General features: G+C 41.6%; 1 pseudogene; it reads left to right on the top strand.

Moving 5' to 3' along the window:
• The first annotated feature begins 2,446 nt into the window (after positions 1-2,446).
• LOC133250149 (5S ribosomal RNA) lies at positions 2,447-2,565 on the top strand (annotated as a pseudogene).
• Positions 2,566-8,957: the final 6,392 nt, after the last annotated feature.

Here is an 8,957-nt window from a genome sequence, read left to right as displayed (position 1 = left end):
TCCTTTCCCAAGTTGGAACCAGTCTGTTGTTCCATGTCTGGTTCTAACTGTTGCTCTTGACCTGCATACAGATTTCTCAGGAGGCAGATAAGGTGGTTTGGTATTCCCATCTCTTGATGAATTTTCCAGTTTGTTGTGATCCAGTGGCTCAGTGGTAAAGAATCTTCCGGCAATACAGGAGACACAGGAGATGCAGGTTCGATCCCTGGGTCGAGAAGGTCCCCTGGAGGAGGAAATGGCAACCCACTCCAGTATTCTTGCCTGGGAAATCCCATGGATAGAGGAGCCTGGTGGGCTGCAGTCCATGGGGTCACAAAGAGTTGGACATGACTGAGTGACTGAACACACACACAGAGACACACACACACGCATATAAGCATTTGTATAACTGGCTCACTGCAATATACCTGAAACTAACACATCATTGTCAATCAATTACAATCCAATAAAAATGTGCCACAAACGTGTCATTTTCTCTATGATGCCTGGGCTTCTGAGCACACTATTCACATGCCTGGAACACTATTCCCTGCTCCCAACCCTAATGCAATGAGGCTCAGACTTCTGGTGGTTGGACTGTCTGTTCCCTGACAAAGCATTTTCTGATTCCAGGCAAGAGGAACCACTTGCTGTGTTCTCTCCCCTAGCTTCTCATGCTTCCCTGTCCATTTCCTGTTCTTTTTTGTACACCTTCTGTATTACTCCGAGCTGAATCCTGAGCACCCAGCACAGCAATTGAGTCCAGAAATATTGCTGCTATTCTCCCTTGGATTTCATGAATGAATGACATATCGAACACATTTGCTCAATAGCCTTTGTAAATACCACACTCCTGCAGTGTGTCCTGCGACAGATTTCTTATCGTTGCTATTGCTGTCAAAATGACAGTTTTGTCCCATGTTTTGCAAAAAAAAAATCAATCTGCACACTTAAAAACACTTTGCCTGTTGTGTACATGTCAGGTATTTTTCAGAATAATCTTCATGTTTTCCTGCTTGAACTATTGTTCAAAAATAAGCAAAATATCGAGCAGAGCTCCCTGTCCTATATACAGTACGACCTTTTTCGTTACCATTTTAAACATAATGAGTGTCCATGTCCATCCCAAATTCTCATGTTATGTGGCAGCCAGGACAGGAGGGGAGTTTGGGGGAGAATGGACACATGTATACGTATGGCTGAGTCTTTTTGTTGTCCACCTGAAATTATCACAACATTGTTAATCAGTTATAGTACAAAAAGCTTTTTAGCATCGTTACACTCATTCAGCTGATTCTTCAGTTGGTCTCAGCCCTTGAGTAAATTTGTCAGGTGGCTTGAGGAGCATCTTGGGCTCTTCTCAGGCTCCATCATCAGACAAGGGTTGCAGATGCATTTTTGTGGCAGTCTTGCCACAGAAGTCCTCCAAGAGTCAGGGGCAAGAGTCTTCATGGAATTCTCTATTGATGGCTGATGTCTGCTTTCCCTCCTTGGCCATCAGTGACTTCCTTTGAATGATAATAAAAATGCATTTTTGTGGTTAAATATAAATTTGGTTCCAGAGTCCCACAGATGTTTGGAAAACTCTGCTTATATTTGCAGACTCACCTGGGGGTGGGAGTGGATTTTAGTACATGGCTGAACACTCAGAGATTAAAGCCTGACCACCTCTGCTGGATATGCTGGGCTCAATCACTCACCATTGACATCATTTCACAACCACACAACTTCATATCACCATTAAATTATCTGTAACATACTTCCTTCCTTCATTTTATTTCTAGCACCCAATAGCAACCATTACATAGGAGTCTTGATAAGTTTCATCAAAGAAATGAATATATGAATCTGTCTCTGAGCCTTTACTGTTTGGATATTAAAAAGAAAAATAATCTTTTAGGATGATTAAAATAAGTGATTGTTTGTAACATGCTTATTATACTAATAAGCACATAATTGCTCAATAAATGGGCAAATGGTGACTGAAACATTCCTAGTCCTTGTAGGGGCTGGAGGAGGGATTGGCATATCATGCAGACAGGAGGAAGGGGCTATGAAAAGAAGGACAATTCATTGAACAATAATGCTTCCTTCCCCAATATTTCAGGCAAACCCTTCCCACGTACGTCCTGCCTGAACAGGGGATGCCCTACTGCCACAGGAGGGTAGAGGAGGAACACTTGACTTTGTCAGGGTTGGGCAATAAGTGGGGTTGGGGCTGGGGGGAAGGGTGGGGGGGCAGTTGGGGGTTATTTGCACATAAGGAGATGACTGAGCTGGACTCTAGAGGCTTGTCAGGGCCCCCCCCAGGCAGGGAATAAGAGCCGGGCATCCCCAGAAAAAACTTGGACTCATACTCAGAGAGCTAAAGGGTCTTTGAGAACATTTATATTCAAAGTTAGTAAACTTAGAATGTATTTGCCTCAGAAATACAAATTAAAGTAATTGTAAAATTAAAAAAAAGTTAATCTATGGCCATACGACCCTGAACGCATCCCGTCTTGTCTAATCTCAGAAGCTAAGCAGAGTCGGGCCTGGTTAGTACTTGGATGGGAGACCGCCTGGGAATACTGGGTGCTGTAGGCTCAAAAAAAAAATTATTCTTCATGGATGTTTTCAAAAAAATTTTTCTTCTATCATATTCAAAATTATGTTTTAAACTAAAAGGCAGAATATAAATTATCACAGAATATAAAATATAATTTAAAAATTGCTCATTTGTGTTTTAAAAAATATTTTTCTTCTAGAATATTCAAAATTATTAAACTGAAAGTCAGAATATAACTTATCACAGAATATAAATTATTAATATAATTACTAATTATGCATTATAATAGAAGAGAAATTAAAATGAAAATACTTTAAACCAATGAAAAAGGATTTATTACTTTGAAAATGTGAAGAAGTGTCATGGACTATTCTTATGAAATACTGTAAAATTTTCCATTCCAGTGTTCCATGTCGACCCAGTTGCTAATATAAAGAATCTGTAGGACTTCTCTGTTGGTCCAGTGGTTAAGATCCAGAGCTTCCCCAAAAAAACGTGTGGGTTCAATCCCTGGTCAGGGAAGTTCCACAATATTGGAGCTTCAGCTTCAGCATCAGTCTTTCCAGTGAATATTCAGGATTGATTTCCTGTAGGAATGACTTGATCCCCTTGCAGTCCAAGGGATTCTCAAGTCTTCTCCAGCAAAGAATACTTAGTAATGCAAAATATTCCTCAGCCATCCCATGCATTCTTGCCCACTCTTGAGTGTCTCTGGATCTGCCTACCAGAACCAAATGAGAGCTAGAAATGGGTCCTCAGGCCAGCAGGGAAACAGTACTCTGTTATGCAGGAATCTGATGGTTCAGGAATTCCAGAGCAGGGGTACCATGTGCTAGATCATTTGTCTTTTCTTGTAAATAAATCCTTTGGCTGTTCCAATTCTCTTTAGTCTTGGAAGCAGTGTCTGTCTCTAGTATTAGCAGTGAATCAACTTACAAATCTTGGAAGCAGTGGCATGCAGCCACATTTTGTTTTTAGAAGATAATGCCTGAGATGCCGGGAAGTGTTCCTAGGTTTCTGAACCATCTTTAGGATTATGGGACGTTGCGTGCTAGCTCCCTTGGGACGGAGGCCCCCGGAGTTCTAACAAGCTGCAGGTGTGTTGATGATTTGCCAGGCCAGCTAAAAGCGGGGGTGGGGAGGGCAGTGCAGAAGAAGCCCCTCGTGCTTTGGTCTAAGAAGAACACACACTCTTTTCTATTCGATTCTGATTGAGGGTAGTTACTGCATCCCAAATCAGTTTATTTCAGTTTGAGTTAAGGGCAATTTTAATTCTTCAGAGTACTGGTCACTTCCAGTGAAATATTTTGTTTAAAAATTTAAAAAAAAACTTGCTTTCTTGTCTGTCTTTCATCTTGGAATGTAAACTTTGCAAAGGGAAATTATTTTTTCTGTGTTCTGCCTTGCCTTGAGCAGCATGTAGTAAGATCTTGAAGAATATATAGAGAACAACTGCAAAACTGAAAAAGGTAGCTTGATGGCCCACCACATGCCAAGGTGGAGGGGCCACTTAGAAGCTCGCACAGAGCCTGGCATAGCAGAGGACAACTGATTCTAAAACAGATTCAGACCTGCTTTGCCTGCCCTTGAATCGTTGGTTCACTCACTCACTCAGTTCAGACTGACCTTGAGGACTTGAGTAGTCTTCGTGGATCAGGAGATAGCAAGCCCTGTGGGGTCCCCTCTCCTGTGTGGGGGCTATACTTTTCACTTCCCAAGACCAGAACCACTTCTTTTTTTCAAAACTGTGTATTCCATCCTCACAATGTATCTCATATCTTTTGGTTGTTGTTGTTGTTGTGTTAGTTTCTGGTCTATAACAAAGAGATTATATGTTAACTATATATGTATATGCTCTTTCATATTCTTTTCCATTATAGTTCATTGCAGATACTGAATGTAGTTCCTTGTGCTCTATGTATAGTAGTTTGTTTCTGCAAATCCAAAACTCCTAAATTATCCCTCTCCCACCTCTTCCCCTTTTGCAACTCTAAGTTTGTTTTCTATGTCTGTGAGTCTGTTTCTGCTTTATAAATCAGTTCGTTTGTACTATTTTTATATTCCACATTTAAGTGATACCATATGATACTTGTCTTTTCCTCTCTGACTTACTTCACTTAGTATGATAATCTCTAGATCCATCCATGTTGCTGAAAATGGAAGCAACATTTATTTCATTCTTTTTATGGCTGAGTATCTTAGTGGTAAAGAATCTGCCTGCAGTGCAGGAGACACAAGACGTAGAATTTCAATCCCTGGTTTGGGAAGATCTCCTGGAGGAAGATATGGCAACCCACTCCAGTATTCTTGCCTAGAAAATTCCATGGACAGAGGAGCATGGCGGGCTACAGTCCATGGGGTCACAAAGAGACAGACATGACTGAAGTGACTGAGCAGTACTCCATTGTACACATGCACCACATATTTATCCATTCATCTGTTGTTGGACCTTTAGGTTGCTTCCATGTCTCGGCTGTTGTAAATAGTGCTGCTATGAACACTTGGGTGCATGTATCTTTTCGAATTATAGTTTTGTCTAGATATATGCCCTGGGATGAGATTGCTGGATCACATGGTAACTCTATTTTTAGTTTTTAAAGGAACATCCATACTGTTTTCTCCATAGCTATTATGCCAATTTACATTCCTACCAACAGTGTAGGAAGATTCCTTCTTCACACCAGAGGGACTCCTACTTCCAGTGAATGACTCCGAGGTGCTGGGCTGGCGTTCCCACACAAGTGTAAGAGCTGGCACTGAAATCCACATTGGTGCCAAAAATGTTAAATTATCTGTCCATTTGAAAAGTTTCCATTTTGGCTCTCCTGCATAAAAGGAGAGCAATAGGGGCAGGGTCCCTCCACTGGGTGGTAGACTTGAATATTACCTTCGTGGAAGACATGGTTCTACCTATCAAGATGAGTTGCCTAATCTCTCTGGACACACTGTCCTGTTTGGTTAAACAGGGATGATAATAAGGCCAACAGGAATAAATGCTAATACATCCATGTCACATTCTTAGTCCAGACCCTGCCATATATTTTTCACTTAGTAAATGGTGACTGGGATTATTAGTGAGTGGAAGGGATGAACCAGCGAGGCCAGAGCCCTGGGTCTACCAGATGACCTCAGATATTTCTAAGTCTTTGCAATAAATGGGCTGCTTTTACAGAGATGGAGGTCCCAGTGCTGTCACTTACGTATGTGACTCAGAGAAATGTCACCAACAACAAAGAAAAACTTGAGGTTTCCCCAATTTTCATTGAGAAATGGGGCCCAAAAGAGAAGACCTGGAGCTCATTCCCATATATTCCCAGAGGAATAACTAGGGTTCTCATGGAGAGAAAAAAAACATGGAATATAGATCAGAGAGGTCAAGGTTTGACTCTCTATCCTTCATTTACTGGCTACATGCACTTGGACTGGTAATACCCCTGAACCCTGGTGTCTTCCCTTCCTAGCTCCTCTCTCCCATACCTGTGATATTCTTGTCATTAATCTCATTATCCACATATGATAATTACCCAGTACATTGTTAATCTTATTATTTTAAACAGCATTATTTTCCAGAACGATGAAAAATAAGAAGAAAGAAGAAAAAAAGATTGTATTTTATCTGTATTTGTTCTTTCTCTCATCACCGACTCAATGGACATGAGTTTGAGTAAACTCCGGGAGTTGGTGATGGACAGGGAGGTCTGGCATGCTGCAGTCCATGTGGTAGCAAAGAGTTGGACATGACTGAGTGACTGAACTGAACTGAACTGAACTGTTCCTTCTCTATAGGAACGTCTCCCTTCCTTTATATAGATCCAAGTTTCTGACTTACAATATTTTCCTTCTCCCCAAAGATCGTCTTTCACCATATTTTTGTAGGGCAGGTCTGAATTCCCTCAGTATTTGTTTGAGAAAGTCATATGTCTCCTTCATTTTAAAGGATAATTTCACTGGATATAAAATACTAGGTTGGTGGGGGTGGGAATAAAGAAAGGCAAATACAAGTTGGAGGCCATTACTGCAATAATCTACCTACTTAATCCACTTAATCCACTAATGGTCTGTGCCTTGCTTATCACAGGATTTGGGGCTCGGCATCGTGGTTGCTCTGCGATTGGACATATGTCATTATGGTGGCTGCTCATTATCTTTTTTTGAAAGAATTTATTCATTTAGTTTTTGCTGTGTTGGGTCTTTGTTGCTGCATGGGCTTTTCTCTAGCTGTGGAGCGGGGGAGCTGTTCTCCAGTTGCTGTGTGTGGCTTCTCATTGTGGTATCTTGTCTTCGTGTGGAGCACTGGCTTCAGGGAGGGTGTGTTCAGTAGTTGTGACTCCCAACCCCTAGAGCACAGGCTCAACAGTTGTGGCATACGGGCTTGGTTGCTCTGTGGCATGTGGGATCTTCCCAAATCGGGGACTGAACCTGTGTCTCTTGCACTGGCAGGTGGATTCTTTACCACTGATCCACCAGGGCAGCCCTGCCCTTTATCTTTTGAATGAGCTTTTTGTTTTAGGGAAGGAAATTTCCGCTTTGTGAATCCTGCTTACCTCTGCAATGCAGAACCAGAATTCAATTTTCCTAGCTTCCCTTGCAGCTAAGACAAAGGACGTCACCTAGATCCCACCAATTAGAAGCAACTAAAGGAGAATTGGCTTCAGAATAGAAATTGATGGTCACGTTGCACCTCCTGTTCAGCATCTCCAATGCCAGTGCCAAGAAGCAGTGGGACTGGGCCTGCAGCCTGCTCAGCGGGGAGCTATGATCTTGGTTACTGGCTGCATCATGTCCTATTCGATTCTCTGGCCATCCCAGGGATTATGTAAGCTAACAGATATCCTTCAATACTATCCCTTTATGTGTATGTGACTTAGGACTCATTTTGCTGTTTGCAACTTAGAATCCTAATTGTGCACTTGTCTGTAAGTGTAACTTTCTCACCTCTAGCCACTCCCATTCCTGCCTATTTCAAAGATTTGTGCAAATATAATAATATATGCTAAAGCCATCTGAAAGCAGTGAGGTGCAATTAGCATGGGGGCTGTGTTTATTTTATTTCCCATTCAGTGCCCAGTACTTAGCATTTAGTTTATTTCCCATGAATGCCCAGCACTTAGCATTTAGTGCTTGGAATGTAGTAAGTGCTCAATGAATGTTGGCTGGAAAAAAACGCTCAAATCATCACAGCTTATAGTGGTAATCACCATCATCAACATCCCACTCCTTCTCCACACAGCAGGCCCCTTATGGTTCTGATTATGAGGATTGCATGCCTCTGAAGTCAGAAAATAAACTCCAGAATTGCCGACCAGACTAGAAGATGAGGCTGTTTCCTGATGAGTAATCAAGTGGACCTGAGCAAGTTGGATCAGGTTCTGCCAGCAGCAATTCATACGTGGATAGAAGGAACTCAAGCTTGCGCTGCTGCTATTTTGAGACAAAGTTTCCAGAATTACAGCTGACAGTCATAGAAATATTGGTTTTTTTTTCTAATTTTATTTTATTTTTAAACTTTACATAATTGTATTAGTGTTGCCAAATATCAAAATGAATCCGCCACAGGTATACATGTGTTCCCCATCCTGAACCCTCCTCCCTCCTCCCTCCCCATACCATCCCTCTGGGTCGTCCCAGTGCACTAGCCCCAAGCATCCAGTATCGTGCATCGAACCTGGACTGGCAACTCGTTTCTTACATGATATTTTACATGTTTCAATGCCATTCTCCCAAATCTTCCCACCCTCTCCCTCTCCCACAGAGTCCATAAGACTGGGAGAAAATAATAGCAAATGAAGCAACTGACAAACAATTAATCTCAAAAATATACAAGCAACTCCTACAGCTCAACTCCAGAAAAATAAACGACCCAATCAAAAAATGGGCCAAAGAACTAAATAGACATTTCTCCAAAGAAGACATACAGATGGCTAACAAACACATGAAAAGATGCTCAACATCACTCATTATCAGAGAAATGCAAATCAAAACCACTATGAGGTACCATTTCACACCAGTCAGAATGGCTGCGATCCAAAAGTCTACAAATAATAAATGCTGGAGAGGGTGTGGAGAAAAGGGAACCCTCTTACACTGTTGGTGGGAATGCAAACTAGTACAGCCACTATGGAGAACAGTGTGGAGATTCCTTAAAAAACTGGAAATAGAACTGCCTTATGATCCAGAAATATTGTTTTATAATTATATATTAAATACCAATGCAAGGTGGCATTGTAAATTGCATACTATAGGTCTCTAGCAAGAGTTTGAATGTGTCACGTTGAAGTTGGTATTTTGATGGACTAGAGCACAATCTCCCAGCATTGACACCATTGACGTTTGAGAGGGATATTTTTTTTCCTTGGGGGGTGTCTTGTGCATGGTAGAATGTTTAGCAGCTTCCCTGGTTCTTGCCCATTAGGTGCCAGTAGCTCTGCTT

This window comes from Bos javanicus, chromosome 6, assembly GCF_032452875.1.
Source record: "Bos javanicus breed banteng chromosome 6, ARS-OSU_banteng_1.0, whole genome shotgun sequence".
Classification (NCBI taxonomy): Eukaryota; Metazoa; Chordata; class Mammalia; order Artiodactyla; family Bovidae; genus Bos; species Bos javanicus.
This window is presented reverse-complemented; position numbering and strand designations above follow the sequence as displayed.